At 45.4% G+C, this 26880-nt stretch overlaps 1 protein-coding gene and 1 long non-coding RNA gene across 5 annotated transcripts in view; one reads left to right on the top strand and one right to left on the bottom strand.

Annotated features, from left to right (window-relative positions):
* ZBTB20 (zinc finger and BTB domain containing 20) overlaps positions 1–26880 on the top strand; it is a 941497-nt gene that overhangs the window by 391107 nt on the left and 523510 nt on the right. For all 4 annotated transcript variants that reach the window (XM_077293705.1, XM_077293703.1, XM_077293706.1 and 1 more), the window contains exon 3: positions 17543–17619. The gene's annotated coding sequence lies outside the window, so the exon portion shown is untranslated. The remainder of the gene's footprint in view (positions 1–17542; positions 17620–26880) is intronic.
* LOC143817888 (uncharacterized) overlaps positions 25718–26880 on the bottom strand; it is a 28134-nt gene continuing 26971 nt past the window's right edge. Inside the window, exon 3 of the long non-coding RNA XR_013224193.1 lies at positions 25718–26322. This is a non-coding gene — a long non-coding RNA (uncharacterized LOC143817888). The remainder of the gene's footprint in view (positions 26323–26880) is intronic.

Genomic DNA, 26880 nt, shown 5'->3' with positions numbered 1-26880 from the left:
CTTTAAGGACGTACTCGCTAAATCCACTAAAGACCTTCTTATATCACATATAAGGCTAATTAACTTTTATGCATTCTCCTTCTTTAAATCTGCAGGACCGCCTGTCCTAACTGCTCCAGACCTACTGCCTCTCCTTTCTGTACAGGACCGCTCCTTTCCGCCCGAGCCTACTGTCCCTCCACTACTATACACAGTATAGAACATATCATTTTTCTTTCAGTTTAAGATCACTGAGCCATCTCTATATGGCTCCTAGGAGGACTCACTACTAACCCCTACGGGTTCACTTCCTGTCCTCATTCTTCTATTAACATTATTGAACATTTCTTACAATCAACTAGTTGGTTACATTTCACTTTCACATATCAACATCATCAATACTTTCTTTTCAGGACATTATTGCCATTCAACCATCTTAAGGCAACACTGTTCATAAGTGCAGGATGTGAACATCCTTTTTAAGAGGGGACCAAGTCTCTATGAGGTAGTGCAACTTTTCAAGCTGCAAGTCCGTATGCAGCAAGGACTCCAGTGCAGGTTCCAAGAACCGTATCTTCGCAAAGAGTCCGTCTTTTATGTAAAACCAGTAGAGAGCACCTTTAAGAAGGTGCAAACTATATACAAGGAGTTTGTATCATGCATTGTTCATGATTCAACAGTTCTGGATAACTTGTGCAAAAAAAAAAGAAGAAAACAAACAAAAACAATAGGGATCCCGGGTCAACAAAGGGATCCCTTTAAGAGTAACCCTAGACGGGTTTTAGCAGCAAAATAACAGAGAAACAGTTAACTATGTACATCCATTAAAGCTTACTCACTACTCAGTTTCTGGCAGCCCCCACCGAGGCTTTACCTGGCAGGTGGCTCTCTGCGGCCCGGATAGGCTGGACTCCAAGTCCACTCCCGCGGCCAGGTGTACCCCGTGGGTTCGGGTCTTCTGCACGACCAGGTCGTGCGCTGCGATGAGAGTCTGCGTGGGTCGATGGATGATGCTGGCAGCGGCGGCGGCAGCAGCGGCTTCAGCGGCAAGCTCCTCCCCCTCGGTTCGGGATACCGCCAGAACGGCTGTGCAGCGCTGCATATCCCGGGCCCACCAGCTGCTCCCCTTTAGGTGCCGGCGATACGTGACCACATCCCCCGGCCTCAGGAAGGACTTGGCGCCGTCTCCACACAGGCAGGGCTCCACCTCATCCCGGGTGATGCGGACTCTCAGGGCTGTTCCAATCTCCTGCACGAAGCCCTTTCCTGTCTGGGGCAGGTAAACAATTACGACGCCCCACTTCGGCAGGGAGCCCTCCAGCAGCTCACCACGCGCCTCCCGCTCCACTTCCCGCTGGAACTCTGCAATCAGGTGATTCCTGTACTCTCCCCAAGGGAAGGGCCCCATGTCTGGTCCTCTCGGTTCTTTAAGATCAGGCGGCAGGAATGCTGGGGCACCAGTGGCCACAGCGGCGGCCGGGTCTGGTGCAGAGGTGAGGCGGTCTCCCTGGGGGTCGCGGCACTCAGTACCCCTACCTGGGGTGACTCCTCCAGCATCACTCCTTTCCCCTGGGGGAGGCACACGGGCTGGGGACCGTGCAGGCAAAGGATGCCCCATCGACAGCTCCCACGGATCCAAATCCTCCAGCGGAGGCATATCAGAATAATCCTCTGGTGACGGGGGTCGATGCGGGGCCATCCTCTTCTGCAGGCCTTCGCTAGTCTCCAGTCCCACCTCATCTGAGTCATAGTTTCGTTTCTTCGGTCTCCGCCCGCCATAGAAGATCAGGAGGCGGATCTCCCCTGTTGACGGGCCCGCCCTTAGGATGCAACAATATTTAGACTGGGCGGCCATTGTCTTTCACGCTCTTCAGCTTGTCTACGCCGACTACATGCCCCTCTTCTTCTCCTGCGCTCTCCTCAGCGCTGTAATGGCGGCGGATTTTGGCGGCAAGTGGCACAGCACAGTCTTTGCAATAAATCACAGTCCAAGTATAATAAATCTCAGTTCCAAGGCACACATGACCCGATTCCTCAGGCTTAAGTAGATCCTGTTCGTGACGCCAAGTTTGCAGCGCCCCCCACTGCCGCAGGGCCGAGGGGCACCCGGTACCGGGCCTCTGAGTCTCTGCTCTGGGGTTGTCACGGTGGCTAGGCCCGGTCCGTGACCCTGCCGAGGGGCGCACAGTGATAGAAGATGTGGATGGTGGTAGTGATGGTAGTGGTGCGGTGCAGTAAATAACGAGGACACCAGATTGCAGTCTCTTTACCTCTTTACTGAAGGCTTCTGGATCCTCAGTCCGGAATACGGTTAACCAGGCTGCGCAAGTCCGGCCGGTCCGATGGCACCTCCAGAGTTCCCTTTGCAGGTGGAAATCTGTGCCTTCCTTCTAGCGTTTGTGTGTTGTGGTCCTCCCCTGCTGTGCTTACGGGATAGTACCCCACAACTGTTGTGTCTGTTTCTCGTGTTCCCTCAAAACAACTCGATTCTGATGTTCTTCTGAATCTCATCCCCCAGATCTTATGGTAGGACGCACCCGTATGACGGGTAGGCTCGGAGCTCTTCCGGGACCCTAGAGTCGCCCCTCTCCACAAGTTGCCCCCTATGTCTGCGTAGGTGATGTAGGTGAGACAGCCAGCCTATAGCTCTCTGCCCTGCCGCTGGTTTGAAGTAATGCTTAGAGCTCTGTACTTCCTCGGCGTTCCGGCCACCGGCTAGTTACGCCTCAGTAGGATGTTGCCTCGGTCTAACAGCACGACTCCTACTGGTATTTCTCCCTGTTGCGTTGATCTCGTTTCTCACTCAGCACAATAAATCTCGCTTCTTGTCCTTTCTTAGGGCACCGCCGCTATGAAGTGCAGGCGCAGTCCCGTAGCTTTCTCTCTGTTTGCCAGGCCTATGTCAGGATCCCACCCCTGACAGGGACCCTACCGAATCTTCCCCTACAACACCCTCTGCCACAAGGTGTTGCCTGGTTCCAACCCAGTCAGCTTCTCTCTAACTTCCTGCCTAACCCCCAGTTTTACCAGACTGTGAGGAGTGGCCTAATGAATAGTACCCTTAGCTCCCCCTGGAGGCCAGACCGTGAAATGTATTGGTGTCTGTGATACCTGGTCAGGTGAACTCCTTCAGTGCCATCAGACGTACCATAGCCCCCCTTAGCGGCGGAGCCACAGTACTGCAACGACCAGGACTCTGGGGCGCTGCACATGTACACAGTGACTGCACCAGCAGAATAGTGAGTGCAGCTCTGGGGTATAATACAGGATGTAACTCAGGATCAGTAATGTAATGTATGTACACAGTGACTGCACCAGCATAATAGTGAGTGCAGCTCTGGAGTGTAATGCAGAATGTAACTCAGGATCAGTAATGTATGTACACAGTGACTGCACCAGCAGAATAGTGAGTGCAGCTCTGGAGTATAATACAGGATGTAACTCAGGATCAGTAATGTAATGTATGTACACAGTGACTGCACCAGCAGAATAGTGAGTGCAGCTCTGGAGTATAATACAGGAGGTAACTCAGGATCAGTAATGTAATGTATGTACACAGTGACTGCACCAGCAGAATAGTGAGTGCAGCTCTGGAGTATAATACAGGAGGTAACTCAGGATCAGTAATGTAATGTATGTACACAGTGACTGCACCAGCAGAATAGTGAGTGCAGCTCTGGAGTATAATACAGGAGGTAACTCAGGATCAGTAATGTAATGTATGTACACAGTGACTGCACCAGCAGAATAGTGAGTGCAGCTCTGGAGTATAATACAGGAGGTAACTCAGGATCAGTAATGTAATGTGTGTACACAGTGACTGCACCAGAAGAATAGTGAGTGCAGCTCTGGGGTATAATTAAGGATGTAACTTAGAATCAGTACAGGGTCAGTAATGTAGCTTAATCTCAGCAAAGCTGTTACAATGTATTATTTATCAGTGATGAGTTGCTGATCACTTTTTGTCCCACTGATAGACCACCCTGCATTCTGTCTCGTAGTGATCTACGTGAGTTAGATTGCATTAAGCATACAGAGTTTTTTTTGTGTTGCTGATTCTCATTCACTTTAATAGAAGAACATGCCTGATTTTGGACTTTTCTGTTTGCCCTTCTCTGCTTTTTGTTACACCAGTGGTTACCCCAAGGCTTTTTGTATCTGGTATTATCTGATGTTTCTGCTGGAAGGAGGAACTTTATTTATTCTTCTCATTTTACACTAGAAAATACATGACACAATTAACTCCTGTGTAATGGATGCTTGTTGGTTTAATTCAGAGATGAGTTAGGCTGCTTTCACACTGGCGTCGGTACCGGGCCGTCGCGCTGCGTCAGCCCGACGTACCGACGCATACTGTGAAAGAAATGCCCGACGTGGGCAGCGGATGCAGTCTTATGACGCTTCCGCTGCCCCATTGTAATGTTTGGGGAGGTGGGGGCGGAGTTTCAGCCGCGCATGCGCGGTCGAAAATGGCGGTCTCGACGCACAAAAAGCGTTACATATAACTTTTTTTGTGGCGGCGGTCCGCCAAAACACGACGCAACCGTCGCACGACGTGTGGCAATACGTCACAATGCGTCGGTAATGTTAGTCTATGGGGAAAAAACGCATCCTGCAGACAACTTTGCAGGCTGCGTTTTTTCTCCTAAACGACTCATTGCGACGTGCTGCCAAAAACACTAGTGTGAAAGTAGCCTAAGTGAGGTGCTATCTATGATCCAGGAGGGGGTTACACGATGCCGTCATTCACCTTTGTTTAGAATCCTAAACTAACAATTACCTGCAAGATAAATGCTCTAATAATCGGCTTTTCTTACTATATAATCTTATAAAGTAAATATAACAGTATATTGTCACATCACAAATTACTACAGACCTACCGCAGCGGCACATGAATATATTATATGTGTCACCTCCAGGGGAATATCTGCACCTGAGGCTGAGTATAAGAATGGAAGGCCTGGGCAGGTACCACTTATACATATAATTATATACAGTACCGTATATACCCAGGTTATACCAGCTGTACATATATCATTATATACAGGAGATGCCCTGGTTATACCAGCTGTACATATATAATTATATACAGGAGATGCCCTGGTTATACCAGCTGTACATATATAATTATACTAGATGGTAGCCCGATTCTAACGCATCGGGTATTCTAGAATATGTATGTAGTTTATTTATGAAGATTTTAGAATAATACATTGAATACACAGGATTTGGCCAACCGCGACCAATTAGCGAAGCGTGGTTCAAATCCCGCGCCAATTCGCGACCGGACTGCGCCTGTCGCTGATTATTCGCGGACAGCCACGTAGTATATAGCACAGCCACGTAATATGTAACAGCCCACGTAGTACATAGCACAGCCGCGTAGTAGTTGCACAGCCACCTAGTATATAGCACAGTCACGTAGTATATAGCACAGCCCACGTAGTATATAGCACAGCCACATAGTATATAACAGCCCACGTAGTACATAGCACAGCCACGTAGTATATTGCACAGCCACGTAGTATATAGTAGCACAGCCACGTAGTATATAGTAGCACAGCCACGTAGTATATAGTAGCACAGCCAACGGAGTATGTAGCACAGCCCACGGAGTATATAGCACAGCCACCACGTAGTATATAACACAGCCTACGGAGTATATAGCACAGCCCACGGAGTGTATAACAGCCCACATAGCATATAACAGCCACGTAGTTTATAACAGCCCATGCACGTAGTGTATAGCACAGCCCACGTAGTGTATAGCACAGCCCACGTAGTATATAGCACAGCCCACGTAGTATATAACAGCCCATGTAATGTATAACACAGCCACGTAGTATATAGCACAGCCCACGTAGTATATTGCACAGCCCACGTAGTATATTGCACAGCCACATAGTATATTGCACAGCCCACGCAGTATATTGCACAGCCCACGCAGTATATAACACAGCCCACGCAGTATATAACACAGCCCACGTAGTATTTAGCAATGTGGGCATCATGTCCATGTTAAAAAAAAAGAATTAAAATAAAAAATAGTTATATACTCACCCTCCGTTGGCCCCCGGATCCAGGCAAAGCGTTTACCGATGCTCCTCGTGCGCTCCGGTCCCAAGAGTGCATTGCAGTCTCGCGAGATGATGACGTGGCGGTCTCGGGAGACCGCTACGTCATCATCTCGTGAGATAGCAATGCATGGAGCGGTCACCGGAGCGTCGCGAGGAGCGGGAAAGGCCGATTCTGGATCCGAGGGGCTGACGGACGGTGAGTATATAACGATTTTTTATTATTTTTTATTATTTTTAACATTAGAGCCTTTTACTATTGATGCTGCATAGGCAGTATCAATAGTAAAAAGTTGGTCACACAGGGTTAATAGCAGTGTTAACGGAGTGCGTTACATCGCAGCATAACGAGGTCCGTTAACGCTGCCTTTAACCATGTGTGAGCGCTGACTGGAGAGGAGTACGGAGCGGGCACTGACTGCGGGGAGTAGGGAGCGGCCATTTTGCCGCCGGACTGTGCCCGTCGCTGATTGGTCGTGGCTGTTTTGCCGCGACCAATCAGTGACTTGGGATTTCCGTTACAGACAGAGGCCGTGACCAATGAATATCCGTGACAGAAAGACAGACAGACAGAAGGACAGACGGAAGTGACCCTTAGACAATTATATAGTAGATATAGGAGATGCCCAGGTTATACATATATAATTATATACAAGAGATATCCAGGTTATACTGGCTGTACATATATAATTATATACAGGATATACCCAGGTTATACCAGCTGTACATATATAATTATATACAGGAGATTCCCAGGTCATACGAGCTGTACATATATAATTATATACAGGATCTGCCCAGGTTATACCAGCTGTACATATATAATTATATACAGGAGATGCCCAGGTTATACCAGCTGTACAAATATAAAATTTTATACAGGAGATGCCCAGGTTATACCAGCTGTACATATATAATTATATACAGGAGACTCCCAGGTTATACCAGCTGTACATATATAATTATATACAGGAGATGCCCAGGTTATACCAGCTGTACATATATAATTATATACAGGAGACGCCCAGGTTATACCAGCTGTACATATATAATTATATACAGGAGATACCCAGGTTATACCAGCTGTACATATATAATTATATACAGGAGACGCCCAGGTTATACCAGCTGTACATATATAATAATATACAGGAGATGCCCAGGTTATACCAGCTGTACATATATAATTATATACAGGAGATACCCAGGTTATACCGGCTGTACATATATAATTATACACAGGAGATGCCCAGGTTATACCAGCTGTACATATATAATTATATACAGGAGATGCCCAGGTTATACCGGCTGTACATATATAATTATACACAGGAGATGCCCAGGTTATACCAGCTGTACATATATAATTATATACAGGAGATACCCAGGTTATACCGGCTGTACATATATAATTATACACAGGAGATGCCCAGGTTATACCAGCTGTACATATATAATTATATACAGGAGATGCCCAGGTTATACCGGCTGTACATATATAATTATACACAGGAGATGCCCAGGTTATACCGGCTGTACATATATAATTATATACAGGAGATGCCCAGGTTATACCAGCTGTACATATATAATTATATACAGGAGATGCCCAGGTTATACCAGCTGTACATATATAATTATATACAGGAGATGCCCAGGTTATACCGGCTGTACATATATAATTATATACCTAGGTTATACCGGCATGCTTCTATATCCAGGAAGCTGTTTTGTCTTTTTCTGGAAGAATGTTTTATGTAGAAAATGTTATATTTTTCTTTGGTAGAAGCTGACGTCCTGGTCAGGGTGTGATGACTTATGCATCACCATTCGGTGTATAATAATTGTATCATCATTCTTGAGACATTTGTGGAGACTTTTTCTGTTGATCTGAGTACAAGGAGAGGAAAGTCCTGATGAAACTCTGATTGCTCCTCAGGAGTTCTCCGCTCTAAGTCCGGGGCGTGAAGACTTTGTTCCACGCTTCTCAGCGTCTCTAATCGGAGCATTTCTTTCCCTCCTGTCCTGGAGTAACGACACTTGTAGGATCGGGATGAGATGCGGTGGACGTGCCCTGCGCTCCAGCTGCTCCTGTGGTTTTTGTCTGATAGGGGTCATCAAGCTGAGGTTTTGTCACAGTGTATCAGTGGTTGGGTCACAGTGGGATAAACGTCAGCTCTGGCCTGTCCTTACCTTCAGGGATATATTGTAACAGTGTTTGCAACAATGTGAACAGGGCTGGAGCAGAACATTCTTTACGTCCCTTTATATAAGCTACAATGATTTTTTTTTTTTGCAGCAAGCAGAGGTCTTGAGAACATGGTTTCTGCTCCGCTGTATGTTTCACCCTGGATGCCACCAGTTAGGACATGAGGATCCATCTATCCAGCCAGCCTGTACTCGGGCCCAGGGCCGCTGTCACCCCTCACGGTACATTGTGGATAGTCATTATAGAAGGAAACGTTCTGCACGCTTCTAATATACCTTGATTTTGATTTCTCTCCATTTCACAAGCTCTTTGCTTCCAGTAAGCGAATAGTAACATTCCCTCTTATACCTAGAGATGAAAATCCCTTTTCATTCCTAATGTTTCTGAGTGTTTGTTACAGTTGTATCCCATCTACACAATCCTCTATGGGATAATCAGCCTTGGCTTCAGATTGATACAATATATTGGGGCATGAAAAATGTATCAAACTATCAGGACAGGAGAGAATGAATAGATTGTTCCATCATTAAAGATCATCACTGATCCAAGTAGTGACAACTCGCTGGTCGGTTGGGGTCTGACTGATCTGAATAGAACCTGTAGTCCAGGATCGGGGGTGTGGGGCAGTCCCATATCGCCTGTACACAAGGGCGACGCTGGTTTTAGGAGGAGGCAGCCATGTTTCACTACAAGGGTAAGGGTATAACAGTAACGCCTGCCCTGATACATTGTAACAAACGCAGTGTGTCCCTGCAGGCTAATTATCTACAGCAGATTTTTTTCGGACCAAAAAACAGTGTTGGCAGGAAAAATGCTGCAAAAGATACGCACTTTTTTTTTACACAAGTTTTTACTTGAGTTTTTAGCCATTCATTTGATTGGATGAAAATGCAGCAAAAACACCGAAAGAACTGACAGATGTGAGAAAATGATTCGATGGTTCCAATCTGCAAGGAAAAACGAAGCAGCGAATTGTCACCTCTGGTCCTGTTAGTGCAGTGTTTTTTACCCTTGATGATCAGAGCGCAGTTTGTGAGCAATCCCTAATAATGTGTCTACTGACGGCGAGTTGTGGGTCCTCCTCATTGCGGTGCGATATATCCGGACCTCCGGTCACATTCAGCCATGAAATGTCTTTATCTCATTGCACTTTCACCGCTGACAGAGAGCCGTGGAGTTTTACGTGTCACAGGTGAAGCTGATCAGACACAAATCCCCCCAGAACTGTAAAACTTTAATTAAACTTTCATGCAGGATATCAGTTCTTGCTGAACTCCTAGTGTCACCGGCGGCGCCTCCACCTGTGGGAGGAGAGGGCGGTAAATAAAGTGCCTTCATTTGTAATTTAATGGCTGAGCGAAGCCATCATCATAACATTATTAAATCCCACCGTACCGTTCCTGCAGGGGAAGCCGAAATATGAAAGCTGCACTTAATACCAAAGTCAATCTTACACCGGGGCCGTCCTCAGACTCGACCTACGCTCTGCTTCCATGGGCTATAGTGAAAGATGCTTTAAAGGGATTGTCTCATTTCTGATGTCCCCCTTCAGAAATCGCTGCGGATCAAATCGCAGACTGCCCGGTTAGGCAGGGACTGGAGAGGGTTTACTTTAAAGGGTTCCCATAAAGCAAGAACTCCTTATAGATAGGTAAGAGATAACTTGCTGATTCCTGGAGAATGACCGATGGGACCACCGGTGATCCTGAAATCGGGGTTCTGAATGTAGCTGGTTGCTCGATCTCTGCTCCATTCATTGTCTACGGGACTGCCGGAGGAAGCAGAGACGCCTGTACTTGGCTTTCTCCAGAAGTCCCATAGACAATAAATAGTGCGGAGGCCGAGCGTGTGCATCTCCGCTGCATTACAGACACGGATAAGAGACCCAGACTTGGGGTCCCAAAGACCAGATGCAGGGGGCACCAGCGATCGGCAGGTTATCATCTGTCCTGTCAATAGTGGATAACTTCTTTGGATTTTTGGGGGGAATAACCCAAACAGGCCACTTACTGCGCTGCTTGCTGTCATTTTGATAACATCACTAGAGGCCTAGTAAACTAGCTGCCATGTATCCTCCATACTCCTGAGCTGTGTATAACCCCACCCCACCATTGATTGGCAGCTTTCTGCCTATGCACAGTGTACACACGATGCTGACAATCAGTGTGTGTGTGGGGGGTGGGTAATACAGAGCTTAACATTCAGAGAGCTGATACATCTGCAGGAGAGAAAACAAGGATTTTATCAAAACTGCAGCAGGCAGCCCAGTAAGTGACACATCTCTGTAATCAGGGTCTCTGCCCCTACGACATGCTGCTCTCAGATGGGAGATTCCTTTTTAAGTCACCCTTCTTGTCCCAACATCATGCTAATCCCCATTACCCATCTAGGGGGCAGTAAATATTTCTAAGTAGCTGCAGTCTGAGGCCTCCAAGGCATCTATTCACATTGTGGGTTACGGGTGTGATTTATTTGATAGATTCAGGACTCATTATTTGAAAAAAAGAAAAATGGCCTAGCGTTACATGTAGTGTAGGAATGTGCTTGTCTGTCCGCACAGTGCTGGCAGCAGAACTATGAATGCAGCTCCAGCTTTAAGGAAGGATTAGTACAATTTGATACAATGTATCTATGCAGGTTGTGTCCAGGTTCATTTATAAGCTCAGTAAAGTGGAATTTGCAACAATCTGCAACGGTACAATGTGACTTGTGTGTTATCGTCATTGTGCGACAGTGGTGGGAAATGACTGGCTAGGTTATATGGCCCCCACACAGAAAATGAAAGAAACTCCCCAGAACTGTGCGCTTCTTCCAGTGACTAATCCAGCTCTGCTACATCTGCGTGTGTATTTGGAAAGAAAAACTCTGTAAACTTTTGAAGACTATTTCTCGGCATCTCCCATTTTTGTGGAATGGGTCTGAATTTCGATCTTCTTTCTTAAAGCTCTCTTCAGCAGGCGTCTTATAGTGGGGGTGCGGTTGGAGATGCAATAGCCTCCAAATATGTTGCGACTTTGCCTTTAAGCATTAAGAAGTGAAATACATTCCACCTTCATGGCGGTTGGGAGTCTCCGAGGTGAGATTGTAAGTTTTCCCGGTATTTTTACCTCCTCTTGTCTTTCTTTATTGGCACTGAGCAATGAATCCCTCGCCGGCGCGGTAACTGCTTACAATGGCAATATTGCCGCCTTAAACACAGCGCTATTAAAGGCATATTAAATTATGGAGCGGCGGCTGGAATGGCGCAGAAGGTGTTACTCTGTGGCTAATTTTCCGTTTATTGCACTTCTCCGAGATGCTGCTGGCTGGGGCCGGAGATAGAATGTTGCCTCTGTCGATGTAACGAGATTCTGCTCCTTAATGGTTCCATAATGTTGTTTGCTGGCTAGAATTTGAGCTGTGAGAGATGACACCGGGCTCGGGGCGGCCAGGGAGCGAACATTTCAGCATTACAGCCCCCTGATCAGTATCTTCCATGAGAACGCGGAGCAGGGCTGGCACAGACGACATATGCTGTATCGATTCATATCCCCCAATGGCAATTACAGGTCACATTGCACGATTCAAGGGAAAAAAATCATCAAAGAATCCTTTCTGGGCATTGAGTGATCTGGCGGGATATTAGCTGGGGATTCAGATCACTTTTTTTCTGTTTTGGTAATGGAAGTACAGTACGGTGTGCAATGGATAGGATGACGGCACTCGCAGTGTATAGTGCAGCACCCATCCGCCCCGATAATGCCACATCTGATGCTCCCTGAGCTGGAGGAACATGGCGCCACTACGGCCCTCTGGCATAGTTTGGCACCCTCCTTTTTTCGGCTGTAGGATGCAGCACAGGAGACTGCACATTTGCTACATAAGGGTTGCACACAAAAAGTCGTACCCTATGCCGAATACGGTTTTGCCTCTAAGCCAGAGCCTTTCGTAGACATTGTGTGGAATACCTGTGGCAGAAGTCACGAACGCTGCGTGCACGGAGCCGGACAGCCACACTGTCCACTTTAATGGGATTGTCTCTCAACAGGATAAATAGCTAAAACTGCAACGTGCATAAAAAACAACTATTCAATCCTGCGTTCGTAAGAACAAAGAGATTTTGAATTTCTATAGTTGGTTCACTGCTTAGTTTACCGACCACTTCTGCAGTCTATCAGAGGTGGTAGGTCTCCTAGGGTAAAAATACAGTGGCTATGGAAAGTATTCAGACCCCTTTAAATTGTTCACTCTTTGTTTCATTGCCGCCATTTGGTAAATTCAGAAAAGTTTTTTTCCCTCATTAATGTACACTCTGCACCCCATCTTGACGGAAAAAAACAGAAATGTAGAAATGTTTGCATATGTAATAAAAAAGAAAAACTGAAATATCCCATGGTCATAAGTCTTCACACCCTTTGCTCAGTATTCAGTAGAAGCCCCTTTTGATAGTACAGCCATGAGTCTTCTTGGGAATGATGCCACAAGTTTTTCCCCCCTGGATTTGGGGATCCTCGGCCATTCTTCCTTGCAGATCCTCTCCAGTTCCATCAGGTTGGATGGTGAACGTTGGTGGACGCCATTTTCAGGTCTCTCCAGAGATGCTCCATTGGGTTTAGGTCAGGACTCTGGCTGGACCGGTCAAGAATGGTCACAGAGTTGTTCTGAAGCCGCTCCTTTGTTATTTTAGCTGTGTGCTTAGGGTCATTGTCTTGTTGGAAGGTGAACCTTCGGCCAAGTCTGAGGTCCAGAGCGCTCTGGAAGAGGTTTTCATCCAGGATCTCTCCGTACTTTGCCGCATTCATGTTTCCTTCAATGACAACCAGTCGTCCTGTCCCTGCAGCTGACAAACATCCCTATAGCATGATGTTGCCACCACCATGCTTCACTGTTGGGATTGTATTGGGCAGGTGATGAGCAGTGTCTGGTTTTCTCCACACATACCGCTTAGAATTATCACCAAAAAGGTATCTTTGTCTCAACAGACCAGAGAATCTTATTTCTCATAGTCTTGGGGTTCTTCTTCACCTCTCACCAAGGCTCTTCTCCCACAATTGCTCAGTTTGGCTGGACGGCCAGGTCTAGGAAGACTTCTGGTGGTCCCAAACTTCTTCCATGTAAGGATTATATAGACCACTGTGCTCTTAGGAACCACCTTGAGTGCTGCAGAAATTCTGGTGTAACCATGGCCAGATCTGTGCCTTGGCACAATTCTGTCTCTGAGCTCCTTGGCTGGTTCCTTTGACCTCATGATTCTCATTTGGTCTGACAAGGTCTGTGAGCTCTTATATAGACAGGTGTGCGCCTTTACAAATCAAGTCCTATCAGTGTAATTACACACAGCCGGACTCCAATGAAGGAGTAGAACCATCTCAAGGAGGATCACAAGGAAATGAACTGCATGGGACTTACATATGAGTGTCTGCGCAAAGGGGCTGAAGACTTATGGCCATGTGTTATTTCAGCTTTTCTTTTTTTTAATAAATATACAAAAATTTCTACATTTCTGTTTCAGTCAAGATGGGGTGTAATGAGGAAAAATGAACTTTTTTTGAATTTACTAAATGGCTGCAATTAAACAAAGAGTGAGAAAAGGGGTGTGAATACTTTCCGTCCCCACTGTACTAACAATGGTACCTGGACACCAGATTCTCGCCCATGGTGATCTTCTGTACATGGACCATTGACTCTTGCAATGTGGAGGACATAAAAGATCATTGCCATCCAAATGCGGAACGTCATTAATACGGGGTAGCACTTAAAGGGGAGTGACATCATGTAATGTTCAAAAAGGTTCTTCATTTTACTGGAGATTCACAACACGTCCCACCAGGGAGTTATCGGCCCTGAATTGGCCCCTTCATCAGATGTGACCACATCGCCATTGTTTGCAATCATTGAGGTGTCTGTAAAACAAGAGACCACACTGTAGATAAACTTAGGGCCGCCCCAGCGATCCAGGGGCCCCGTGTCCACCGGAGGGGCTGTAATTACACCTAGTGACACCTCTGTAATTCTGTGCATGGAATGAGTCGTGGTTCGGCCTCTTCATTTTCGGATGATTCGGTCAATGCACCAAGGTTTATTGTAAAATACCAAAACTGCTCGTGTATTTTGGGCGGATAATATTTAGCAATCAGCGTTTAAGCGTTTCCCAGCCAAACCCCGCTGCTTGTTTGTTTGCTGTTCCAGGACACTTGAGGGGAGCACTGTGTCTCCTCTCCGCCGAGTGTATGAATGCCACGTCTTCTCCTGAACTCACCAGAGACATCGTGCTGAAAGCTGACAGACGCTCTACAGAGGGAAGCGCAGGAGCAGCGTGACAGTCTGTGCTGGAAAGTGCGTCACGTGCGCAGGAACCCGAGGATCTGTTACATTAATGACAGTCACTTCACACAATACACCTGTTCTCTAGCATTTACTTGGCAAGAGCTTTTTTAGGAATGTGCGCCTCACATATTACAAGGTTGTGATCTCAAAAGAAATCATTCCTGACAATTTCCTGCCGCAAGTGATACTAACAACCAACTGCTCCTCCTAATACTGCTCCTATACACAAGAATATAACTGCTATAATACTGCCCCTATATACAGGAATATAACTACTATAATACTGCCCCTATATACAAGAATATAACTACTATAATACTGCCCCTATGTACAAGAATATAACTACTATAATACTGCCCCTATGTACAAGAATATAACTACTATAATACTGCTCCTATGTACAAGAATATAACTACTATAATACTGCTCCTATACACAAGAATATAACTGCTATATTACTGCCCCTATGTACAAGAATATAACTACTATAATACTGCCCCTATGTACAAGAATATAACTACTATAACACTGCCCCTATGTACAAGAATATAACTACTATAATAATGCTCTTATGTGCAAGAATATAACTACTATAATACTGCTCCTATGTACAAGAATATAACTACTATAATACTGCTCCTATGTACAAGAATATAACTACTATAATACTGCCCCTATGTACAAGAATATAACTACTATAATACTGCCCCTATGTACAAGAATATAACTACTATAATACTGCCCCTATGTACAAGAATATAACTACTATAATACTGCTCCTATGTACAAGAATATAACTACTATAATACTGCCCCTATGTACAAGAATATAACTACTATAATACTGCTCCTATGTACAAGAATATAACTACTATAATACTGCCCCTATGTACAAGAATATAACTACTATAATACTGCTCCTATGTACAAGAATATAACTACTATAATACTGCCCCTATGTACAAGAATATAACTACTATAATACTGCTCCTATATACAAATATATAACTACTATAATACAGCTCCTATATACAAGAATATAACTACTATAATACTGCCCCTATGTACAAGAATATAACTACTATAATACTGCTCCTATGTACAAGAATATAACTACTATAATACTGCTCCTATGTACAAGAATATAACTACTATAATACTGCTCCTATGTACAAGAATATAACTACTACAATGCTGCCCCCTATGTACAAGAATATAACTACTATAATACTGCTCCTATGTACAAGAATATAACTACTATAATACTGCTCCTATGTACAAGAATATAACTACTATAATACTGCTCCTATGTACAAGAATATAACTACTATAATACTGCCCCTATGTACAAGAATATAACTACTATAATACTGCCCCATGTACAAGAATATAACTACTATAATACTGCTCCTATGTACAAGAATATAACTACTATAATACTGCCCCTATGTACAAGAATATAACTACTATAATACTGCCCCTATGTACAAGAATATAACTACTATAATACTGCTCCTATATACAAATATATAACTACTATAATACAGCTCCTATATACAAGAATATAACTACTATAATACTGCCCCTATGTACAAGAATATAACTACTATAATACTGCTCCTATGTACAAGAATATATCTACTATAATACTGCTCCTATGTACAAGAATATAACTACTATAATACTGCTCCTATGTACAAGAATATAACTACTATAATACTGCCCCATGTACAAGAATATAACTACTATAATACTGCCCCTATGTACAAGAATATAACTACTATAATACTGCTCCTATGTACAGGAATATAACTACTATAATACTGCCCCTATGTACAAGAATATAACTACTATAATACTGCCCCTATGTACAAGAATATAACTACTATAATACTGCTCCTATATACAAATATATAACTACTATAATACAGCTCCTATATACAAGAATATAACTACTATAATACTGCCCCTATGTACAAGAATATAACTACTATAATACTGCTCCTATGTACAAGAATATAACTACTATAATACTGCTCCTATGTACAAGAATATAACTACTATAATACTGCTCCTATGAACAAGAATATAACTACTACAATGCTGCCCCCTATGTACAAGAATATAACTACTATAATACTGCTCCTATGTACAAGAATATAACTACTATAATACTGCCCCTATGTACAAGAATATAACTACTATAATACTGCTCCTATGTACAAGAATATAACTACTATAATACTGCTCCTATGTACAGGAATATAACTACTATAATACTGCCCCATGTACAAGAATATAACTACTATAATACTGCCCCTATGTACAAGAATATAACTACTATAATACTGCTCCTATATACAAATATATAACTACTATAATACAGCTCCTATGTACAAGAATATAACTACTATAATGCTGCCCCTATGTATAAGAATATAACTACTATAATACTGCTCCTATATACAAATATATAACTACTATAATACAGCTCCTATGTACAAGAATATAACTACTATAATGCTGCCCCTATGTATAAGAATATATCTGCTATAATCCCGTCCGTCGTGCACATTGATGTGAATGAAGTTGGAGGGGCTGTTATACACACTCACAGCTCTACCTTCCCCCTATTCCACTTATCACCTGCAAAATACTGTATGTAGATTGATATTCAGGACAAAACTAAAATATTATCTAGGCTTTTTTTTTCTTTGTTTCTTTTTTCTATCTCTTTTTTTTTGTAGTCTTTCTTTGCGTCCTTTTGTATCTTCTTCTCCTCCGCCTCCCACCTCTTTCATTATAAAATATATTCCACAAAGAGCTTTTTTTTTTTCTTTTTTTTGTCACCAAAAAAGTCACGCTTGACTGATAGTGCATTGCTTTGCATGGTGAAACATTATGAAAGTTTAATTTTTAATTAAATCTGAAATACCAATTATAACGGAGAGATATTTTAACCTGTTTCTTTTCAGACTGCCTGGAGTTACATTTGGATAGTGGAATCACAGCACCTTAACAAAACAGAGAGATAAAGCGGCTCGGCAGTCTGGTAAGTACCCGCGACCTTACCTTTGTTCCTCTCAACATCGTTATTAGTGTGCATGAAACAAAGAATTTAGTAATTGGACGTAGGTGAAGGAAAAATGACCTTGTGTTGTTACATGAGCAAACAGAAATTCCTGCAATTTTTCTAAACTATTTGACTCTGTTGAGAGAGACGCATCTTTTGTTTTGCTATTTGTGTCGGTTTTTTTATTATTTTTTTTTACATTGGGTGTATGCGCCATACATTCTCTGTGCTGTATTGTCTCCATTATGCTGAGAGTTCTTTAAGGGAACAGATTCTGCCTTAAAGGGATCCTGTCGTCAAGTTTTCTGATTGTTATGACATGGAAGAACTTTCCAACAACCCCTTTCTTTTAGTCCCGGCTCCCCCTAATAATTTGTAAAAAACCACTTTGACGTTGTCCTTTGCTAATGCTGCTCCTCCGCTGTCATTCACACAGCCTTCGAAATCTCGCGCATGCGCAGGAAGAAACTCTGTCCATGCCGTCAAATAGCGCACAGCACTTACACCGCTTTTACAGTCTACAGACTTCAGAGTTTTTGTTGATGGTGTCGGGGATGTCATCCACTTTAGTCGGAGGCGGCATTAACAGGCAGAGGTGGGCTCAGAGTAGGGTGCGGAGATACCCTTTGGCCCTCTTTGCCTGTTATTACCCCCTCTCCACCTCTAATTGATGAGGATGTCCCCTTTATGTCATCCACAAAGTCTATGAAATCTTGGAAACTCAGTGAAAGAGTAATCATGGCAGTTTTGCCCTGGGCATGCATGAGGCTGAATTGGTAGCTTCTCTTAGACGCAGAGGGGCGGCGTTGGAACGCACAATTGGGCCAAGCGTGGACCGGGGATGCCCATAGGTTCAAATTATTCAGTGGTCACGATCTACAAGTTATGGACTGCTGCTGCGCAGGGGTTGTCGAAAAGTTATTACAAGGCGTAAAAGCAAGATGGAGGTGGTTTTATAAGGAAAATTTGATGACAGTTTCCCTTTGAGCTGCCCATACACTTCAGGTAACTGTTGGCCACATAGTCTCCATACACATGCCCTCCTGACTTCATGGAAGAAGAGTATTTGCCTTGTTGATATTCAGTGTTCTCAAACCTTCTTATGTCTCGCTGAAGCATTCGCATTAGATGGCAGGTGGGGCAGACTTACATCTAACATGTCTGGACACCTGTAGGTTTACCATGCCCTGAGCCGTACTTTGTCATGAAGCCCCCTTTTGTTGCCGGTCATGTGAACACATCCTTAGACTTTACAATAGCTTTCCGTATCTCTTGGCATAAAGCGTGGCATCAGGGTCAGTAGATCCTATTTCATTAATGATCTGTTAATCCAGGTGTCCACCCTGAGAGCTGCCTTAATACATGACTGTGACTACACACAGCCAATCCCTAAAGACTAAAATCAGACTTCAGAAACTTTTTGACAGAAGAGGGGTCTCCTGGTGGTCTTCACCTTTAGCCTCATTTCCTGGCATATTTTGGCATGTGTTATGGTGTGATATGTTATGTGGGTATCATTTTGTGTATATTTATATTTTACTGATTTTCATAGTCTTCTCTTGTTGCCCTGTATCATTCCGTGTGTTCCCCATATTGTCTAGAGTCTCAATTACCTTCCAAAAGGCTGATAATTGGATTAGCTCACTGACTGTCTGCAGCCTGACTGTATCTATGCCTCTTGATCACCCCCTGTAGTGCCTTAATCCCAGAGGCACCTTTGTCAGGTCTGGGAGGCCTGAAAACCACCCCAACCTGTCTGACTACCCGTGGACATAATGAGGGGGCTGGGCAGGACAGGAGCTTGGAAGCCAGTTCCTGTGTGATGAGGATAGTGTGAACCCAGCACGTCAGAGAGAAAGGGAAACGTATGGACCATTTTATCCTCTGTCTGCTGGAGTATTGAACTCTCATCTCCTTGGACATTTTATCCTGGTACTGAACTGCATTCGTGTTCTGGACTATTGTATCCTCAGTGTGGTGGATTGTTTATGGACCTTTTAGTTTTGCCTATAATAAAGGTCTTGGGATTGTTCACACTTCACTTGCTCTGTTCATTGTGTAGTATCGGAGAAGGATGCATTCTTTTTATGTTTTGGCATTACCCTCTTATTCAGCATTGAATCTTGATGGCATCTAGATCACCTTGGACATTGGTCCAAAACTTGGAGAATCCTGCCTAGGCTGGATCGATGAAATTAAAAGAAGCCAAAATCGCATTCCCTGCTCCACCTTTGCCCATCACGGTCATTAAAATATAAACATCAATTTCAGATGAAGGGATATTGACTGAGTGAAAGGGATCATTCAGTAGAACATCTGGATGGCCTCAAATCCTCACCCCATTGGCTTTGTGGACCTATGAACACAAACATGAAGTCCGTAGGGTCATGGCATCATATTTCAGAAGGGATCGGCAATTGTTGGCTTGCATTGGAAAGAAGGATGAATTTTGGGTTCTGTAACGGACCCCCGTGTCCTTACTGGTGCTTCAGGTCCCAGTCTTGCAGACCACCCTACAGTACCCCTGTCCTCCTTGACTTAATGTTGGAGCACTAAATTTTGCCATATTTTCAAAAACTAGCTCTCCATTCTTTTAGAGCTATTTTGGCTTTCAGGTAGGTCGGACCTTTCTCTTTCTTCCTTTCACACCTCTGAACTTTAGCAGAAGGTATGGAGGTGGGGAGGACTCGCTGCGGACCCCACAACGGCACGAGGCACTTTGGCTACCAAACCTCCATTACGCCTCCGCATTAATTAAAAAAGCGCTCGGTAGCGGTGAATGATTGCAGCCATCACCCTTTGTCTCCCTCTCCAAGGATAAAGTGGGACAATAGCGCTGTGTACGGTATCGCTGTATTGGCGCACAATGGAGTGAGTCACTGGCATCCCAAAACTGCTGTGTGGATCCGCGGCGACTGCGCGCGCTCCTCCCGTCTCTGCATTTTATTGTTTGGTGGTCAGCTAATATTTGGTAGTACAGTGTTAAAATTCTGCAGGTTCCCATTCTGATGCCATTGAGTTTTCGGAGGGGGCTGGGGAAGGATTCGTCCCCATTGGAAGCTTGGCCTTCACAGCTTTCAGAATGCACTTACTATTGTGGTGAATGAAGCCGCACAATGCACTTATGGTGGTTATGTGCGTATGTCAGATCTCAAAATCCTTCACTTCCCGACACATGCCTTTCAGCGGTAGGTCGGCGCTCTGCCTCTGTATCCGTTCTGAACTTACAGAGTCGTTTTTAGGTGTTTGTCACTGTTTTTAGAAGATCTCTGCTTTTCACTAACTTTGATCTCGTCTTTATGACTATTTGTCAAAGGGCTCTTTATAGGGATTGTCCAGGCTCAGGACAAAAGTCTACAGTCCCTGTGTGTGATTCCGGTCTGCCACGGTCGTGACTGTGTAAGGTGCACACGCTGTCACGATTCCCCAGTAATCCCGATGCAAACGCGCCGTCACGTGACCGTATATTCACGATTTGCACACTTGTGGTCACATGTCGACACGATGCTTTCATGTTTTCATTCACAATGCAGCAGTTAAACACGGCGACTGTAGCCCCCTCAATGCATTTTACTGCATCCACACTGTGTGCAGTCTCTGTCTATTCCTCCCCTGCAGTCTGTCTATTCCTCCCGTGCAGTCTGTCTATTCCTCCCGTGCAGTATCTGTCTATTCCTCCCGTGCAGTCTGTCTATTCCTCCCATGCAGTCTCTGTCTATTCCTCCCATGCAGTCTCTGTCTATTCCTCCAGTACAGTCTCTGTCTATTCCTCCCCTGCGGTCTCTGTCTATTCCTCTAGTACAGTCTCTGTCTATTCCTCCAGTACAGTCTCTGTCTATTCCTCCCCTGCGGTCTCTGTCTATTCCTCCTGTGCAGTCTGTCTATTCCTCCCATGCAGTCTCTTTCTATTCCTCCCCTGCAGTCTGTCTATTCCTCCCCTGCAGTCTGTCTATTCCTCCCGTGCAGTATCTGTCTATTCCTCCCGTGCAGTCTGTCTATTCCTCCCATGCAGTCTCTGTCTATTCCTCCCATGCAGTCTCTGTCTATTCCTCCAGTACAGTCTCTGTCTATTCCTCCCCTGCGGTCTCTGTCTATTCCTCTAGTACAGTCTCTGTCTATTCCTCCAGTACAGTCTCTGTCTATTCCTCCCCTGCGGTCTATGTCTATTCCTCCTGTGCAGTCTGTCTATTCCTCCCATGCAGTCTCTTTCTATTCCTCCCCTGCAGTCTTTCTATTTCTCCCCTGCAGTCTCTGTCTATTCCTCCCGTGCAGTCTCTGTCTATTCCTCCCCTGCGGTCTCTGTCTATTCCTCTAGTACAGTCTCTGTCTATTCCTCCAGTACAGTCTCTGTCTATTCCTCCCCTGCGGTCTATGTCTATTCCTCCTGTGCAGTCTGTCTATTCCTCCCATGCAGTCTCTTTCTATTCCTCCCCTGCAGTCTTTCTATTTCTCCCCTGCAGTCTCTGTCTATTCCTCCCGTGCAGTCTCTGTCTATTCCTCCTGTGCAGTCTGTCTATTCCTCCCATACAGTCTCTGTCTATTCCTCCCGTGTAGTCTCTATCTATTCCTCCTGTGCAATCTCTATCTATTCCTCCCGTGCAGTCTCTGTCTATTCCTCCCGTGCAGTCTGTCTATTCCTCCCGTGTAGTCTGTCTATTCCTCCCGTGCAGTCTCTATTTATTCCTCCCGTGCAGTCTCTGTCTATTCCTCCCCTGCGGTCTCTGTCTATTCCTCCCGTACAGTCTCTGTCTATTCCTCCAGTACAGTCTCTGTCTATTCCTCCCCTGCAGTCTCTGTCTATTCCTCCAGTACAGTCTCTGTCTATTCCTCCCCTGCGGTCTCTGTCTATTCCTCCTGTGCAGTCTCTGTCTATTCCTCCAGTACAGTCTCTGTCTATTCCTCCCCTGCGGTCTCTGTCTATTCCTCCTGTGCAGTCTCTGTCTATTCCTCCTGTGCAGTCTCTGTCTATTCCTCCCGTGCAGTCTCTGTCTATTCCTCCTGTGCAGTCTCTGTCTATTCCTCCCGTGCAGTCTCTGTCTATTCCTCCCATGCAGTCTCTGTCTATTCCTCCCGTGCAGTCTCTGTCTATTCCTCCTGTGCAGTCTCTGTCTATTCCTCCCCTGCGGTCTCTGTCTATTCCTCCCATGCAGTCTCTGTCTATTCCTCCTGTGCAGTCTCTGTCTATTCCTCCCATGCAGTCTCTGTCTATTCCTCCCATGCAGTCTCTGTCTATTCCTCCCGTGCAGTCTCTGTCTATTCCTCCTGTGCAGTCTCTGTCTATTCCTCCCCTGCGGTCTCTGTCTATTCCTCCCATGCAGTCTCTGTCTATTCCTCCCATGCAGTCTCTGTCTATTCCTCCTGTGCAGTCTCTATCTATTCCTCCCGTGCAGTCTCTGTCTATTCCTCCTGTGCAGTCTCTGTCTATTCCTCCCCTGCGGTCTCTGTCTATTCCTCCCGTGCAGTCTCTGTCTATTCCTCCCATGTAGTCTCTGTCTATTCCTCCTGTGCAGTCTCTATCTATTCCTCCCCTGCGGTCTCTGTCTATTCCTCCAGTACAGTCTCTGTCTATTCCTCCAGTACAGTCTCTGTCTATTCCTCCCCTGCAGTCTCTGTCTATTCCTCCAGTACAGTCTCTGTCTATTCCTCCCCTGCGGTCTCTGTCTATTCCTCCTGTGCAGTCTCTGTCTATTCCTCCAGTACAGTCTCTGTCTATTCCTCCTGTGCAGTCTCTGTCTATGCCTCCTGTACAGTCTCTGTCTATTCCTCCCGTACAGTCCCTGTCTATTCCTCCCCTGCGGTCTCTGTCTATTCCTCCCATGCAGTCTCTGTCTATTCCTCCCATGCAGTCTGTCTATTCCTCCCGTGCAGTCTCTGTCTATTCCTCCCCTGCGGTCTCTGTCTATTCCTCCCGTACAGTCTCTGTCTATTCCTCCTGTACAGTCCCTGTCTATTCCTCCCATGCAGTCTGTCTATTCCTCCCGTGCAGTCTCTGTCTATTCCTCCCCTGCGGTCTCTGTCTATTCCTCCCGTACAGTCTCTGTCTATTCCTCCCATGCAGTCTCTGTCTATTCCTCCCCTGCAGTCTCTTTCTATTCCTCCCCTGCAGTCTCTTTCTATTCCTCCCCTGCAGTCTCTTTCTATTTCTCCCCTGCAGTCTCTGTCTATTCCTCCCGTGCAGTCTCTGTCTATTCCTCCTGTACAGTCTCTGTCTATTCCTCCCGTACAGTCCCTGTCTATTCCTCCCCTGCGGTCTCTGTCTATTCCTCCCATGCAGTCTCTGTCTATTCCTCCCATGCAGTCTGTCTATTCCTCCCGTGCAGTCTCTGTCTATTCCTCCCCTGCGGTCTCTGTCTATTCCTCCCGTGCAGTCTCTGTCTATTCCTCCCATGCAGTCTCTGTCTATTCCTCCCCTGCAGTCTCTTTCTATTCCTCCCCTGCAGTCTCTTTCTATTTCTCCCCTGCAGTCTCTGTCTATTCCTCCCGTGCAGTCTCTGTCTATTCCTCCTGTGCAGTCTGTCTATTCCTCCCGTGCAGTCTCTGTCTATTCCTCCCGTGCAGTCTCTGTCTATTCCTCCCGTGCAGTCTGTCTATTCCTCCCGTGCAGTCTCTGTCTATTCCTCCCCTGCGGTCTCTGTCTATTCCTCCTGTGCAGTCTCTATCTATTCCTCCCGTGCAGTCTCTGTCTATTCCTCCCGTGCAGTCTGTCTATTCCTCCCGTGCAGTCTCTGTCTATTCCTCCCGTGCAGTCTGTCTATTCCTCCTGTGCAGTCTCTGTCTATTCCTCCCGTGCAGTCTCTGTCTATTTCTCCCGTGCAGTCTCTGTCTATTCCTCCCGTGCAGTCTCTGTCTATTCCTCCCGTGCAGTCTCTGTCTATTTCTCCCGTGCAGTCTCTGTCTATTCCTCCCGTGCAGTCTCTGTCTATTCCCCCCTGCAGTCTCTGTCTATTCCTCCCGTGCAGTCTCTGTCTATTCCCCCCTGCAGTCTCTGTCTATTCCTCCCGTGCAGTCTCTGTCTATTCCTCCTGTGCAGTCTCTGTCTATTCCTCCCGTGCAGTCTCTGTCTATTTCTCCCGTGCAGTCTCTGTCTATTCCTCCCGTGCAGTCTCTGTCTATTCCTCCCCTGCAGTCTCTGTCTATTCCTCCAGTACAGTCTCTGTCTATTCCTCCCCTGCGGTCTCTGTCTATTCCTCCTGTGCAGTCTCTGTCTATTCCTCCAGTACAGTCTCTGTCTATTCCTCCCCTGCGGTCTCTGTCTATTCCTCCTGTGCAGTCTCTGTCTATTCCTCCCGTGCAGTCTCTGTCTATTCCTCCCGTGCAGTCTCTATCTATTCCTCCCGTGCAGTCACTGTCTATTCCTCCCCTGCAGTCTCTGTCTATTCCTCCCGTGCAGTCTCTGTCTATTCCTCCCGTGCAGTCTCTGTCTATTCCTCCCGTGCAGTCTCTGTCTATTCCTCCCCTGCAGTCTCTGTCTATTCCTCCCCTGCAGTCTCTGTCTATTCCTCCCGTGCAGTCTCTGTCTATTCCTCCCGTGCAGTCACTGTCTATTCCTCCCCTGCAGTCTCTGTCTATTCCTCCTGTGCAGTCTCTGTCTATTCCTCCCGTGCAGTCTCTGTCTATTCCTCCCGTGCAGTCTCTGTCTATTCCTCCCGTGCAGTCTCTGTCTATTCCTCCCGTGCAGTCACTGTCTATTCCTCCCCTGCAGTCTCTGTCTATTCCTCCTGTGCAGTCTCTGTCTATTCCTCCCGTGCAGTCTCTGTCTATTCCTCCCGTGCAGTCTCTGTCTATTCCTCCCGTGCAGTCTGTCTATTCCTCCCGTGCAGTCACTGTCTATTCCTCCCGTGCAGTCTCTGTCTATTCCTCCCCTGCAGTCTCTGTCTATTCCTCCCGTGCAGTCCCTGTCTATTCCTCCCGTGCAGTCACTGTCTATTCCTCCCCTGCAGTCTCTGTCTATTCCTCCCCTCCGGTCTCTGTCTATTCCTCCCGTGCAGTCTCTGTCTATTCCTCCCGTGCAGTCTCTGTCTATTTCTCCCGTGCAGTCTCTGTCTATTCCTCCCGTGCAGTCCCAGTCAGTGGGGGGTCTTAGACAATTCTTACCATTGAAAACCTCTGACTTGTCACTAAAATATATTTTCAAACGAGAAGCAGACATTAGAACACTTTCCATACTAGATGATATCACATTTGGTGGAGGATGCGGGTAAGTTACAACTTAATTTCGCTTTTTTTTTTTTTTTTTTACTATAATGGGAAAAGTTGTACAATAAAAATTAACAAGTCCACAGGTCAAACCATCACCTTCTAATCAATGTACGAAGCTTTGTCATCCAATCAGGGCGTCTGATCACGCAACCACTAAAACAATCCATATCTATGGAAGGAAAGTTCAGCTAATGGTCTTTTCACTTGTCAGAGCTCGTCTGAGTCCAGCGGCTCCTGGGGGCTTTAACTCATTTTAATTGAACTGCAGACAAGTGGATTAAAGATATACTTTTCTTTTTTCTCTTTTCTCCTCGGTTGTGTAAAAAGGAGGACATTCACCTTCCGCTCGTCACGTTATCATTAGCCGCCTTCTTTAAGGCTTCTCATAAATGATGTTTGTGTTTTTTCAAGATTTTGGTAAATGAGGATCTAATTATGCCGGCACTTTCATTTTTTCCTTACATCTTCCCCGAATGTCCGTCTCTAGGGCAGCAATATATTAAATTATTAGTTCCATCACTCAATGATCAAAAAAAGCAGAATTCACATATTCTGTACATTGTAACAACAAAGAAGTTCAACCCAAGGTGAAACCCAATGGGGGTCATGTATTAATTTGCTACAGAGGCGGATGAAAAGCAGACGAAACCGTCACGCGTATTTAGCCAGAGGTTCAGAGAGAGACGGAATTAGCGTATATATCACAGATTCACAAAACGTGACACATTCACAACCCCAAAACATACAGCACAATGCAACGCGGGGCATAATAACCTTCTGTAATCCTCATGGATCAAACCCAATTATTCACATCTGCAGTCATATCCGACAGAAAGGAAAGACCTCGCTTTCAAAGGTATATTTCCCCTTTGGAGCGATGGACCCCGCACCCCGGCTGGACTGGCGCCTGTCATGTTTGTAAGTGCAATGTAGAGAAGTTTGAGTCTCGCACCCTGCGAATCCTGAGTATCTGGGTTCATGATCCAATAGAGCCACCAGTAAGTCCAGAAAAACAAGAACGGAGACCACACTTCCACCTTA

The sequence above is a fragment of the Ranitomeya variabilis genome, chromosome 3, assembly GCF_051348905.1.
Source record: "Ranitomeya variabilis isolate aRanVar5 chromosome 3, aRanVar5.hap1, whole genome shotgun sequence".
In the NCBI taxonomy this organism is placed as follows: Eukaryota; Metazoa; Chordata; class Amphibia; order Anura; family Dendrobatidae; genus Ranitomeya; species Ranitomeya variabilis.
The sequence above is the reverse complement of the archived record's forward strand: the minus strand, read 5'-3'. Positions and strand labels throughout refer to the sequence as shown.